The sequence below is a fragment of the Salmo trutta genome, chromosome 19 (genome assembly GCF_901001165.1).
Source record: "Salmo trutta chromosome 19, fSalTru1.1, whole genome shotgun sequence".
In the NCBI taxonomy this organism is placed as follows: Eukaryota; Metazoa; Chordata; class Actinopteri; order Salmoniformes; family Salmonidae; genus Salmo; species Salmo trutta.
In genome coordinates this window covers 13,256,066-13,268,644 of record NC_042975.1, presented here as the reverse complement: position 1 = coordinate 13,268,644, position 12,579 = coordinate 13,256,066, and the positions used below count along the sequence as shown (strand labels likewise).

General features: G+C 49.3%; 1 protein-coding gene across 2 annotated transcripts in view; it reads right to left on the bottom strand.

The window, feature by feature from the left end:
- Nucleotides 1-12,579, bottom strand: part of rapgef6 (Rap guanine nucleotide exchange factor (GEF) 6) — a 181,957-nt gene that overhangs the window by 93,077 nt on the left and 76,301 nt on the right. The gene's annotated exons all lie outside the window — the stretch shown is intronic.

Here is a 12,579-nt window from a genome sequence, read left to right as displayed (position 1 = left end):
TATTTTGATTTGTAACCACTTTTTTGGTTACTACATAATTCCTTATGCGTTATATCATAGTTTTGATGTCGTCACTCTTATTCTACAATGTAGAAAATCGTAGAAATAAAGAACTTGAATCAGTATGTGTGTCCAAACTTTTGACTGGTACTGTTTAATCTTGAACAAGATTATCTATTTTAGATGCAATTTGAATGGAATTGAGAAGGACTACGAGAGAGTGCTCACGCGTGCACTGATTTAATGCAACAATATTCGAGTGATAGGCTATTTTAAAACTCTGCATCTGAATTAAAACAAAAATAAAAAACGTTTTTTTTTTTTTTTTTAAAAGGTGACCCCCCCAAAAGTCAGATGAAGACATAAATTAGATGCGCATTTGGTCCTTATATTACTGTAGCATAGGCTATGCTGCAGCAAATACAGGACCTACGTGTCACAAGAACAAATGTTACCATGAGATAGATGATAGGTCTACATGCATTGTGAACTGCTCTCCATACTGAAATTAGCTGCATGTCACCACCCTGAGCGTTGATGATTGATCAAGCAGAAAGTATAGAGAAGGCCTTAGAGAAGCCAGATTTAGAAATTGCATAATATTTAACAGTTCCATTTCACGTCATGCTGTTCATATGAATAATTTATTATAATTTACCGGATCCTCGCATTTATTTATCCTGGGAAAGGGGAGTGGTTTTGGGCAGTAAATCTCGGTAACCATGTTCCCGCCTTTCAACCCTACTTTCCACCAGACACTGGGAGATTAATTCCCTTTGCAGCACGACAATAACCTAAAACACAAGGCCAAATCTACACTGGAGTTGCTTACTAAGAAGAAAGTGGATGTTCCTGAGTGACCTACAAATTACAGTTTTGACTTAGTGCATTTAGTATTCAGACCCTTTCCCTCTTCCTACATTATGTTACGTTACAGCCTTATTCTAAAATGTTTCGTTTTTTTTATTCCACGTAACAACAAAATGTGGAATAAGTCAAGGGGTGTGAATTCTTTCTGAAGGCCCTGTAGGTAGGGAGGTAGGTCAGTAGAAAGGTAGTAGGTTTGGGCGATATACCGGGGTATTTCCAAATACACAGACGGTATGATTTCAATACCGTTTCGTTGGCTTCGGGGGTGCGTGCTACGCCACTGCATATAACTTAAGGATAATTCTAAGAAATCTAAGACGTGTCAAATAAATTATATCCAGCTATGAATTTGGTTTGCTAATTTGCTAGATGTCAAGATCAAGCTTCTTGATTACAGCAGAGACATTCAATCCCCTCCTGGACCAGGATCCCGGTTGCCAAAATAGTTTTGTGCGTTATTCGTGAGTGAGTTTTTAGAAATACTGCCCCTTGTGTGCACATCCAGTAATACCAAATGACAAGATTTTTTTTTTGAATGTAATCAAATGTGTAAATTAGGCCCATCTTTTGCCCATTGCAGCTTCACAATGAACTGCAATGTTATCTAAAATGATGAATTAGAGCCCCATTACTGTTACCAAGCTAGTATTTAACAATCTTCCAAGGCTAATGCATCACAGCAGAAAAGATATGTATTGATTTTTCACATGTTGATTGCCAATATTTCCCCCCCTCATGTTTTCCTACTTAGTACACATTCAAATAATACTTTGGATATGATCAAATGCTTCAAATCTGACTCCCTCCGTCCTGATGATAAAAGATCCATGGATGAGAAGCTCCATATCTAGTGAGAGCTAGAGGCTGGGCTGAGAGACAGTTACCCCACCAGCAGAGCCTGTCGACTGGACACCCTCCCCCTGCCTGACTGCCCTGCCCCTGGATCCATTTCACTGCAGCTTTTTCTCCCCTCCGCCTCCATTACTATTCAAAGGTCATCAATCCACACTGATTATGCCAAAGTTCTGCAACCCCATTGATTGCTGAGGTAACAAGACTAAGCGCCCTGCACTTGAGCAGGGAAGCACTCTCCCGAGGGAAGGAAAGACAGCGGCCAGCGAGCTAATAAAAATCAACACAGCAGAACAGAACAAGGCAACAAGCCTTAAAGTTAGCAAACCCTTGACACCTGTCCTGATCCCAGACCAGAGCAGCCAACAGGCGAGAATGGATGGATTCTAAAAACTCTAATGTGCTCTGGGTTCCATTAAGAACCATGTCTGGAAGTACACTTACACAGACAAATTTACATCCCAAATGACACCCTATTCCCTATATAGTGTACTACCAGTGACTCTGGTCTCTCTCTCAGGCCCATCTAAAGAAACTAAAGCCAGAGCCAGTCAGAACCAGGAAGTCACAGTGACACAGAGGGAGGAGACCGGCTCCAGGGAGGTTCATAGGGTTCCAGACAGGGAGAGTAGTGGCCCATATTTAGAATTCTGTCATCTGTTGCCAAGCTCCCGTTCCAGAGTGAATCAGAGTCGCCCCCTTGTTAATCTTATTCCAAAGTGTTTGAATATTCATTAAGGCATGGTTCTCAACATCAATATTCAACACCAACTCATGAGTTGTTCAGCAGCCAATAGTCCTGAAGTCCAGCTCTGTCCCAAACATAACTGATGAGAAGGATTTCAGTAGATTAATACTGGCAGTGAACCTCTTGTTAAGATGAAAACTAAAAAGGCAGAACATAAACATTCCAAGCCATATAACTGTACATCAAAAGAGATGGGAGTAAATAGTCTGGACGGCCAACAAGTGAGCGTCAGAAACGCTCTCTTCAAAAAGTAGACACGAATGAATAGCATTAGCTCGGCACAACACAAGTTATGATGACAATGCTATTTCCGTCCATACTGTAGCTTCAGTCAGTCTGGTACTTGAGCTGATGGGCTTCAAGGGAAACCTCATTAACATTTCAGAGGTCTGCTCATCTCATCCCCGACGGACGGCATACAATTCTCACTAGACCAGTCTTCAAACAGGCTGCTTCTCATCTCATGGTGCTCTCATACAGATGATTATACACAGGACTACACAGGGCTTAACTATGGATGAAGAGGTCTTGTCTCCTATCATAGAAGTGTCTTTGCAGGGCAATTTGTTTTTCATTTAACATTTATTCAACTAGGCAAGTCAGTTAAGAACAAATGCTTATTTTCAATGACAGCCTAGGAACAGTGGGTTAACTGCCTTGTTCAGGGGCAGAACGACAGATTTTTACCTTGTCAGCTCGGGGATTCCATCTAACAACCTTTCGGTTACTGGCCCAACGCTCAAACCGCAGGTAGCCTAGTGCAGCCTTTCCATTTCCTATCCTCTCTCTTATCAACAAAGCAATGGATAAGATCACAAATACTTAATTAGTCCATATGAGATTTGTCTTCTGCATTTTCCCAACCCCTCCGATATACACACACACCTATACACACAGTAGTGCGATGGTATGCGCTTGTTAACATCAAAAGCTCTTAACATCACTGCACTCAGAACTTGACGCGCATAGACCGAAATGAAACGTTACGGGCTAGATCAGGGCTGTCCAACCTGTTCCTAAAGATCTACCCTCCTGTAGATTTTCACTCCAACCCTGTTCCTGGAGAGCTACCTTCCTGTAGGTTTTCACTCCAACCCCGTTCCTGGAGAGCTACCCTCCTATAGATTTTCACTCCAACCCTGTTCTTGGAGAGCTACCCTCCTGTAGGTTTTCACTCCAACCCCGTTCCTGGAGAGCTACCCTCCTATAGGTTTTCACTCCAACCCTGTTCTTGGAGAGCTACCCTCCTATAGGTTTTCACTCCAACCCTGTTCTTGGAGAGCTACCCTCCTGTAGGTTTTCACTCCAACCCTGTTCCTGGAGAGCTACCTTCCTGTAGGTTTTCACTCCAACCCTGTTCCTGGAGAGCTACCCTCCTGTAGGTTTTCACTCCAACCCTGTTCTTGGAGAGCTACCCTCCTGTAGGTTTTCACTCCAACCCTGTTCCTGGAGAGCTACCTTCCTGTAGGTTTTCACTCCAACCCTGTTCCTGGAGAGCTACCTTCCTGTAGGTTTTCACTCCAACCCTGTTCCTGGAGAGCTACCCTCCTGTAGGTTTTCACTCCAACCCTGTTCCTGGAGAGCTACCTTCCTGGAGAGCTACCTTCCTGTAGGTTTTAACTCCAACCCTGTTCCTGGAGAGCTACCTTCCTGGAGAGCTACCTTCCTGTAGGTTTTCACTCCAACCCTGTTCCTGGAGAGCTACCTTCCTGTAGGTTTTCACTCCAACCCTGTTCCTGGAGAGCTACCTTCCTGTAGGTTTTCACTCCAACCCTGTTCCTGGAGAGCTACCTTCCTGTAGGTTTTCACTCCAACCCTGTTCCTGGAGAGCTACCTTCCTGTAGGTTTTAACTCCAACCCTGTTCCTGGAGAGCTACCCTCCTATAGGTTTTAACTCCAACCCCAGTTATAACTAACGTAATTCAGCTTATCAACCAGCTAATTAGTAGAGTCAGGTGGGCTAGATTAGGGTTGGAGTTAAAACCTACAGGAGGGTAGCTCTCCAGGAACAGGGTTGGAGTTAAAACCTACAGGAAGGTAGCTCTCCAGGAAGGTAGCTCTCCAGGAACAGGGTTGGAGTTAAAACCTACAGGAAGGTAGCTCTCCAGGAAGGTAGCTCTCCAGGAACAGGGTTGGAGTAAAAATCTACAGGAAGGTAGCTCTCCAGGAAGGTAGCGCTCCAGGAAGGTAGCTCTCCAGGAAGGTAGCTCTCCAGGAAGGTAGCTCACCAGGAAGGTAGCTCTCCAGGAACAGGGGTGGACAGCCCTGGCCTAGATGATCTACTGTTTCCATAAATGACATTGACATTGATTTGAGAGTATTAGCTTGTAGTTTAGCCTATATAGACATGTCCAATAACTTTCAAACATTAGGGGAACGAATTGATGCAATTTGGTTCAGCACAATTCAATGCACTAAAATGTTTTGCATGAACACATTCATTTTCCATTTTAAATCTGCTGCTGATTGTAGTTTGATCTGTCCAAGATGACTTCTCTAAGCTGAGTGGTCCTCAGTGTGTGTGTGTGTGTGTGTGTGTGTGTGTGTGTGTGTACCTGCGTCATTGAGCAGACTGAGCATCTACCACCACACTATCAATTTATGCATTTTGTTACCTGAAATCACCCACTGGCTAACTTGTCATTTTTGCAGATTGAAAATGTTTTGAGCTAGTAAGTACTATGTCAATATTTATATTTAGAAACAAGGCAACAGTAAACATGTTGTCCCCCACAAATGATGCAGTGCCCCCCCTTGGCACAATTGACATATTACGTGTGAAAAACATCAAAATGGCAGTTATCATGTGTGACCACAGACGATCCATTATATCGACCAGATCCTCAAGTGGCCGCTCCAACAGTGAGAATAAATGTCTTAAAGAACGGAAGGCAGTTAGCCTAGGTACCAGTCTCTTCAGCTAATCCACTCCATTGTGCCCAAGACACTCCTTGGCAATGACAAGGAGTGGAATGTTAGCCAAAGAGACTGGTACTCAGTCAAGTCGGGAGGAGGGCAGATACATGTGAGTAACAGGCACAACCCTTCTAGTGTTTTTTTCTCAACGTTGCCTGGATGTTTTAATTATCAGTACACGCGTAACAACCTAAGCACTACACAACTTACATTCGATCAAATAAGTCACATTTTTTGTTAACCAAATTCAACAAAACTTCTTGCTTGGTGAGCAACATTTTTTAAATAAACACCTGCTGGAGAAGAACCAGTTAGGGCCAGTTGTCCCGCTCATGTCACCTCTTCCTTGCTGGTGTCACACGTCACCTCTTCCTTGCTGGTGTCACACGTCACCTCTTCCTTGCTGGTGTCACACGTCACCTCTTCCTTGCTGGTGTCACACGTCACCTCTTCCTTGCTGGTGTCACATGTCACCTCTTCCTTGCTGGTGTCACACGTCACCTCTTCCTTGCTGGTGTCACATGTCACCTCTTCCTTGCTGGTGTCACACGTCACCTCTTCCTTGCTGGTGTCACACGTCACCTCTTCCTTGCTGGTGTCACACGTCACCTCTTCCTTGCTGGTGTCACACGTCACCTCTTCCTTGCTGGTGTCACATGTCACCTCTTCCTTGCTGGTGTCACACGTCACCTCTTCCTTGCTGGTGTCACATGTCACCTCTTCCTTGCTGGTGAGACCAACACATTTTGGTAAATTATTGAAAAAGTGGGGACTGATGCGTATCGTTGAATCATTACATCCCTACTAATCAAGACACCTCACTTCCCATAATTCAGACAAACATCTTGGAAGCTCTCAACACCAAGATGTCTGGTCCCATGGCAACACATTGATTTCACAGGCAGTCTGTCAGGATGCCTCAGTGCCTCTGTTTGGGGGCCTACCACAGGAGAGGGCCAGCCATCTGTCCCGCAGCTCAGGTGGACAAAACAGTCAATCTGACAGTCAAGTAAGGGGAGACCCCACCTGTCCAGCACAGCCCAACCAACCAGCACAGCCCAACCAACCAGCACAGCCCAACCAACCAGCACAGCCCGCCCAACCAGCACAGCCCGCCCAACCAGCACAGCCCAACCAACCAGCACAGCCCAGCCCAACCAACCAGCACAGTCCAGCCCAACCAACCAGCACAGTCCAGCCCAACCAACCAGCACAGTCCAGCCCAACCAACCAGCACAGTCCAGCCCAACCAACCAGCACAGCCCAACCAGCACAGCCCAACCAGCACAGCCCAACCAACCAGCACAGCCCAACCAACCAGCACAGCCCAGCCCAACCAACCAGCACAGCCCAGCCCAACCAACCAGCACAGCCCAGCCCAACCAACCAGCACAGCCCAACCAATCAGCACAGCCCAACCAGCACAGCCCAATCAGCACAGCCCAACCAGCACAGCCCAACCAGCACCGTAACCGAGCCATACACACTCATTCCCCCTTCATGCTGTGAATTCAGTTCCATCATGCAGTGCAAAGAGTTATTTCATCATTCATACCAGGGAAAACTACTCATTCATACATTGTGCTCTACCACACAAACCTGTCACTCGGTACAAATATTGCAGAATGCATTGTGAAATATGAATGTTCAATTAATAAATATACACTATAGTCCAAATTATGTATTTGAATATACAGCAAAGCATGAAGAAATGATCCAAACAGTGGTTTAACGGGGGCTGTATGGTTCACACCCAAACACAGGGCATCACCCAGCACAGTGCGCTGGCCACAGAAAGGATTACCACATCGCTTACTTTGGAGGACCACGGCTGCAAGCAGTTGGCATAGCAACGGACGAGGAAAGCCATTTTCAAAGCAGGGAGGGAAAGTTTCCCCTTTCAACACCTAAAGAAAAAAGGAAAAGGAAAGACGACGCCGATCAGATTGAGGATTCTTCCCAAGGGACTAAAGGAAATTGCCCTGAAAGAGATCGATCCTCAATGTTGTCCAAACATCCTCAGACATTAACTGTCACTTTGTTATTGTTCATTTAGGTTCTGGCAGTGACTATTAGATGTCAATCAAGAAGCCAATGCCGATGGCGAGAGAAGCTTTCAGAGGATCACTTGTGAATCCCCCCATAAAAATCAAGAAATGCATTTAAAAGCTGGAGGAAGACCGACTCATTACAGAAAAGCTTGTCCATTCAACATCTCCAGAGTGCTGAAAGCAGAAAATCATGAAGACAAAGCAGGTTGCAAAGCCACAGCCTCCATGATCAGTGACCCTGCAAACTTGCTCAAGTTCAGTTGTGCTGTAAACTCCACCACTGTAGGATCCTCTTAGAGAAGTCAAAGTGTTGAGAAAGTCCTCAGAGATATTGTTCACCTCAGAGTTTAAAGTCCCTGTTTGTAAGTGGCAGACAGCCTATTCTCCAGTGCTGTCAAGCCCCAGAGAGAGACCGCTAGCAGGACTTCCAGTCAGTCAGCCTGCACTCCGCTCGGTGTTCCTCCTCACACAGACTGGCTCACTGCAGCTCTCCTCCTCCTCCTCCTCCTCCCTCCCTCTCTATAGCGCTCCAGCAGCGTGCGTGCTTGTCCATCTCCAGAGGGGCCAGACTGCCTGCTCCCGCTCCCCAGCTCAGAGTGCATAGACCCAGGCTAGCGTCAACAACTAATAGGCAGAGGGAGGGAGGGGAGGAGAGGGGAGCCCAGCTGAAAAATAATGACATCACCTGTGCAGGGAGAGCAATGGAAGGGAGGAGAGAGCGAAGGGACCGAGGAGAGTGCGACGGGAGGGAGGGAGAGCGACGGAAGCGAGGGGAGAGCAACGGAAGCGAGGGGAGAGCAACGGAAGCGAGGGGAGAGCAACGGAAGCGCGGAGAGAGCGACGGAGGGAGGGGAGAGGGAGAGTGACGGAGGCGCGGAGAGAGCGACGGAAGCACGGAGAGAGCGACGGAAGCGAGGGGAGAGCGACGGAAGCGAGGGGAGAGCAACGGAAGCGAGGGGAGAGCAACGGAAGCGCGGAGAGAGCGACGGAAGCGCGGAGAGAGCGACGGAAGCGAGGGGAGAGCGACGGAAGCGAGGGGAGAGCGACGGAAGCGAGGGGAGAGCGACGGAAGCGAGGGGAGAGCGACGGAAGCGAGGGGAGAGCGACGGAAGCGAGGGGAGAGCGACGGAAGCGAGGGGAGAGCGACGGAAGCGAGGGGAGAGCGACGGAAGCGCGGAGAGAGCGACGGAAGCACGGAGAGAGCGACGGAAGCGAGGGGAGAGCGACGGAAGCGAGGGGAGAGCGACGGAAGCGCGGAGAGAGCGACGGAAGCGAGGGGAGAGCGACGGAAGCGCGGAGAGAGCGACGGAAGCGAGGGGAGAGCGACGGAGGGAGGGGAGAGCGACGGAAGCGAGGAGAGAGCGACGGAAGCGAGGAGAGAGCGACGGAGGGAGGGGAGAGGGACGGAGGGAGGGGAGAGCGACGGAGGGAGGGGAGAGCGACGGAAGCGAGGGGAGAGCGACGGAGGGAGGGGAGAGGGACGGAAGCGAGGAGAGAGCGACGGAAGCGAGGGGAGAGCGACGGAAGCGAGGGGAGAGCGACGGAAGCGAGGGGAGAGCAACGGAAGCGAGGGGAGAGCGACGGAAGCGCGGAGAGAGCGACGGAAGCGAGGGGAGAGCGACGGAAGCGAGGAGAGAGCGACGGAGGGAGGGGAGAGGGACGGAGGGAGGGGAGAGCGACGGAGGGAGGGGAGAGCGACGGAAGCGAGGAGAGAGCGACGGAGGGAGGGGAGAGGGACGGAGGGAGGGGAGAGCGACGGAAGCGAGGAGAGAGCGACGGAAGCGAGGAGAGAGCGACGGAGGGAGGGGAGAGGGACGGAGGGAGGGGAGAGCGACGGAGGGAGGGGAGAGCGACGGAAGCGAGGAGAGAGCGACGGAGGGAGGGGAGAGGGACGGAGGGAGGGGAGAGCGACGGAGGGAGGGGAGAGCGACGGAAGCGAGGGGAGAGCGACGGAAGCGAGGAGAGAGCGACGGAGGGAGGGGAGAGGGAGAGTGACGGAAGCGCGGAGAGAGCGACGGAAGCGCGGAGAGAGCGACGGAAGCGAGGGGAGAGCGACGGAGGGAGGGGAGAGCGACGGAGGGAGGGGAGAGCGACGGAGGGAGGGGAGAGCGACGGAGGGAGGGGAGAGCGACGGAGGGAGGGGAGAGCGACGGAGGGAGGGGAGAGCGAGTGCTGGGGGAAACTGCATTAGACCGATTGGCTGTCTAGAGGGAGCAGAGAGAGGTAGAGTGAGAAAGACAGGAGTGACAGAGAGAGTGACAGAGGGAGAAAGAAAGACAGTTGAGAGAGGGGAGGAGGAAGCATCTTTATTGATCAAGCAGCCACAAGCTTTGTGTATTCAGTCACCTCAGTCCCTTTAAATAAATGCATAAATAACAAAGGAAAAAGCATAAATCACAGCATGTCATCTGCACGGGTCTGCATGGGAAATATGCTAATGTCTTCCCTTTCACAAAAGCTCCAATTGTGTCTGGTTGTGAAATAGAGTCGATGGCTGTGATTTGCAGCACAAGATGCATTATTAAGCCCACTGAATAACACCTGGGACAGAGACCTGCAGCACCAAACTGAGATCTGAGAAATGTGTACTACTGAAAAGAAGAGATCTAAACCCTTTCTCTGTTACAAAGAAACCCAGACCAAAACAACTACTACTCTGTATGGGGCAGCCCAGCAGTGAGGGATGGGGATGTGAAACCAGAAATAATGTTGGCTGTCTAAGACTTCTGAATTCCTCTGGTGTGGCTATAGAAGAGCATGGCAGGCTCACCTTACATACAGCCTTCACTAAAGCAGAGAGAAGCTCCTCTGATCAAACCTGCTCAGCGGACAGACGGGGATGTCTTCTCTCCCTGCACCACTGTTATGAAGAGGGGGAACTGAAGCCTGTTTCTCCGCTCGGCTCCGCGCCCCACACGCTACCGCGTGCTGCTAAAGGATGACATCATTATTTTAGCGAGCAGCCAATAGCAGGCCAGCACATGGAGCCTCCCTGGGAGCGCTGTCCATAGGAGAGCGAGATACAGAGAATGCGAGATACAGAGAGAGCGAGATACAGAGAGACAGAGTGCCCCCGGCCTCTCAGCAGGAATAAAAGGACTTCTCATGTAATGGATTCCAGGTTGGTATATGAAGGGAGAGAGTGTGGAGGCACAAACACACCTCTACAATCCTCTGTTTTACAAACCCGGACTCAGAACACAAATAGAGGGGGAGGTTCTGCTCATTGCAAAATTCCTTCAACAGCCAGAGGAACCTTGAGGAATGCACACGTTCAGTTATCAGCTTTCTAAATGCTATACTAACCAACACACCATATCACAGCCTTTTCTCATGATGGATTCTACTTGTTGCATCAAAAACAGCAGCTTTTTTTCTCAGGCAGACAAGGAAGTGAGAGAAAGTGGACATACATCAGGCAGGATGTGCTTCCTCTGTGTGTGTGTGTGCGCCCGTGCCCATGCGCAAAAGAGAAAGTTTAACCACAAGATCAAGATTACAAACAGTGAAGCTAACTTTGTGACTACACTTCAAATCAGACAGAGATGGGAAGAGATAGATAGGCCTGTTTTCACAATGAACACGGCCAAAATAATGAAAATACAACATTTCCATGAGGTAAAAGGTCAAACTGCCAACGCAGGCAAGCAGCACCCTGAAGACATGTTTGCATCATTCAACAGGCCAGACATCAGGGTACCGCAGTCAAACAACTGGTCTCTAACTACAGACAGTGCTACTGGCTTCTGTACACTTCATTAGAGCATGTACAGTACTGACAACCAGGAAGGAAGCTATATACAGTACACCGTACAATGTCCAACCCTGCTCCGATCAACATACTCAGATAGGAATTCTAATGGGGGTTTAAAATGTGTGTGTGTGTAGGGAAATCGCACACGTGGGTCATTCTCCCTGCAGTGGTTAGGAGAGTGAGAGGCGAGACGGAATCACTCGGTACCCCTGAGCCATAGGACGTCTCAGTGAGCACTGAACAATCCCACACACAAACTGCTTGGCTTGTGTGTGTGTGTGTGTGTGTGTGTGTGTCTGTCTGTGGTTGGGGGTAGTGCTTTACATATTCCAACCTATTTTTATTGTTCCACCACTCATTTGCATATATTTTGGCACACTGCCCATTTCATAAAAGGCAAAAATAATGATGAAAACAATTGATTCTCCCCATGTAATCTTCCCCTCAAATACCACCTCCCACCACAGTGAACACAGAATGCTGCTATTCTAATAAATGGCATTCAACATGAAACAGGTTGCCTCTGGTCTATTCCTCGTTATATAACCCATATTATACAATATAATCCCACCCTTGAGAGTCCAGATTGCCAATAATCCTTCCGCTTAAACAGGCCATATTAATGATGACTCCATCATCTTGTACTTGGCCGTCACAATGCTTTCCTGCTGCACAACACACAGAGCTCCAGCAGACCACTGTTCTGGGCTGGGCTATACTGTACTATACTGTGTACAGGTCTAGGGCCTTCCCTTCCCACCCAGTACCTGTAGGAGGAAGGAGAGAGACAGAGCAAAAGCACGAGAGAGACACGAGAGGGGGAAGGAGAGGGTAGCTGAGGGGGGAGATGAGAGATGAGAGAGAGGGGAGGGGATGAGAGGGTAGAGGAGAGAGAGAGGGGAGGGGATGAGAGGGTAGAGGAGAGAGAGGGGAGGGGATGAGAGGGTAGAGGAGAGAGAGGGGAGGGGATGAGAGGGTAGCTGAGGGGGAGATGAGAGAGAGAGAGGGGAGGGGATGAGAGGGTAGCTGAGAGGAGAGAGAGAGAGGGGAGGGAATGAGAGGGTAGCTGAGGGGGGAGATGAGAGATGAGCGAGAGAGAGGGGAGGGATGAGAGGGTTAGCTGAGAGGAGCGGGAGATGAGAGCATGTGAGAGCGTAGAGAGAAGAGAGAGAGAGGGACGGGATGAGAGGGCTATAGCCTGACAGGGCATGCTGAGAGATGAGCGGAGAGAGAGGGGACGGGGATGAGAGGGTCGCTGGGGGGAGCTGAGAGAGAAGAGAGGAGCGACGGGAGAAAGAGAGAGGGGATGATCGAGGAGATTAAGTGGGGTAGAGGAGAGAGAGAGGGGAGGGGATGAGAGGGTAGAGGAGAGAGAGAGGGAGGGGATG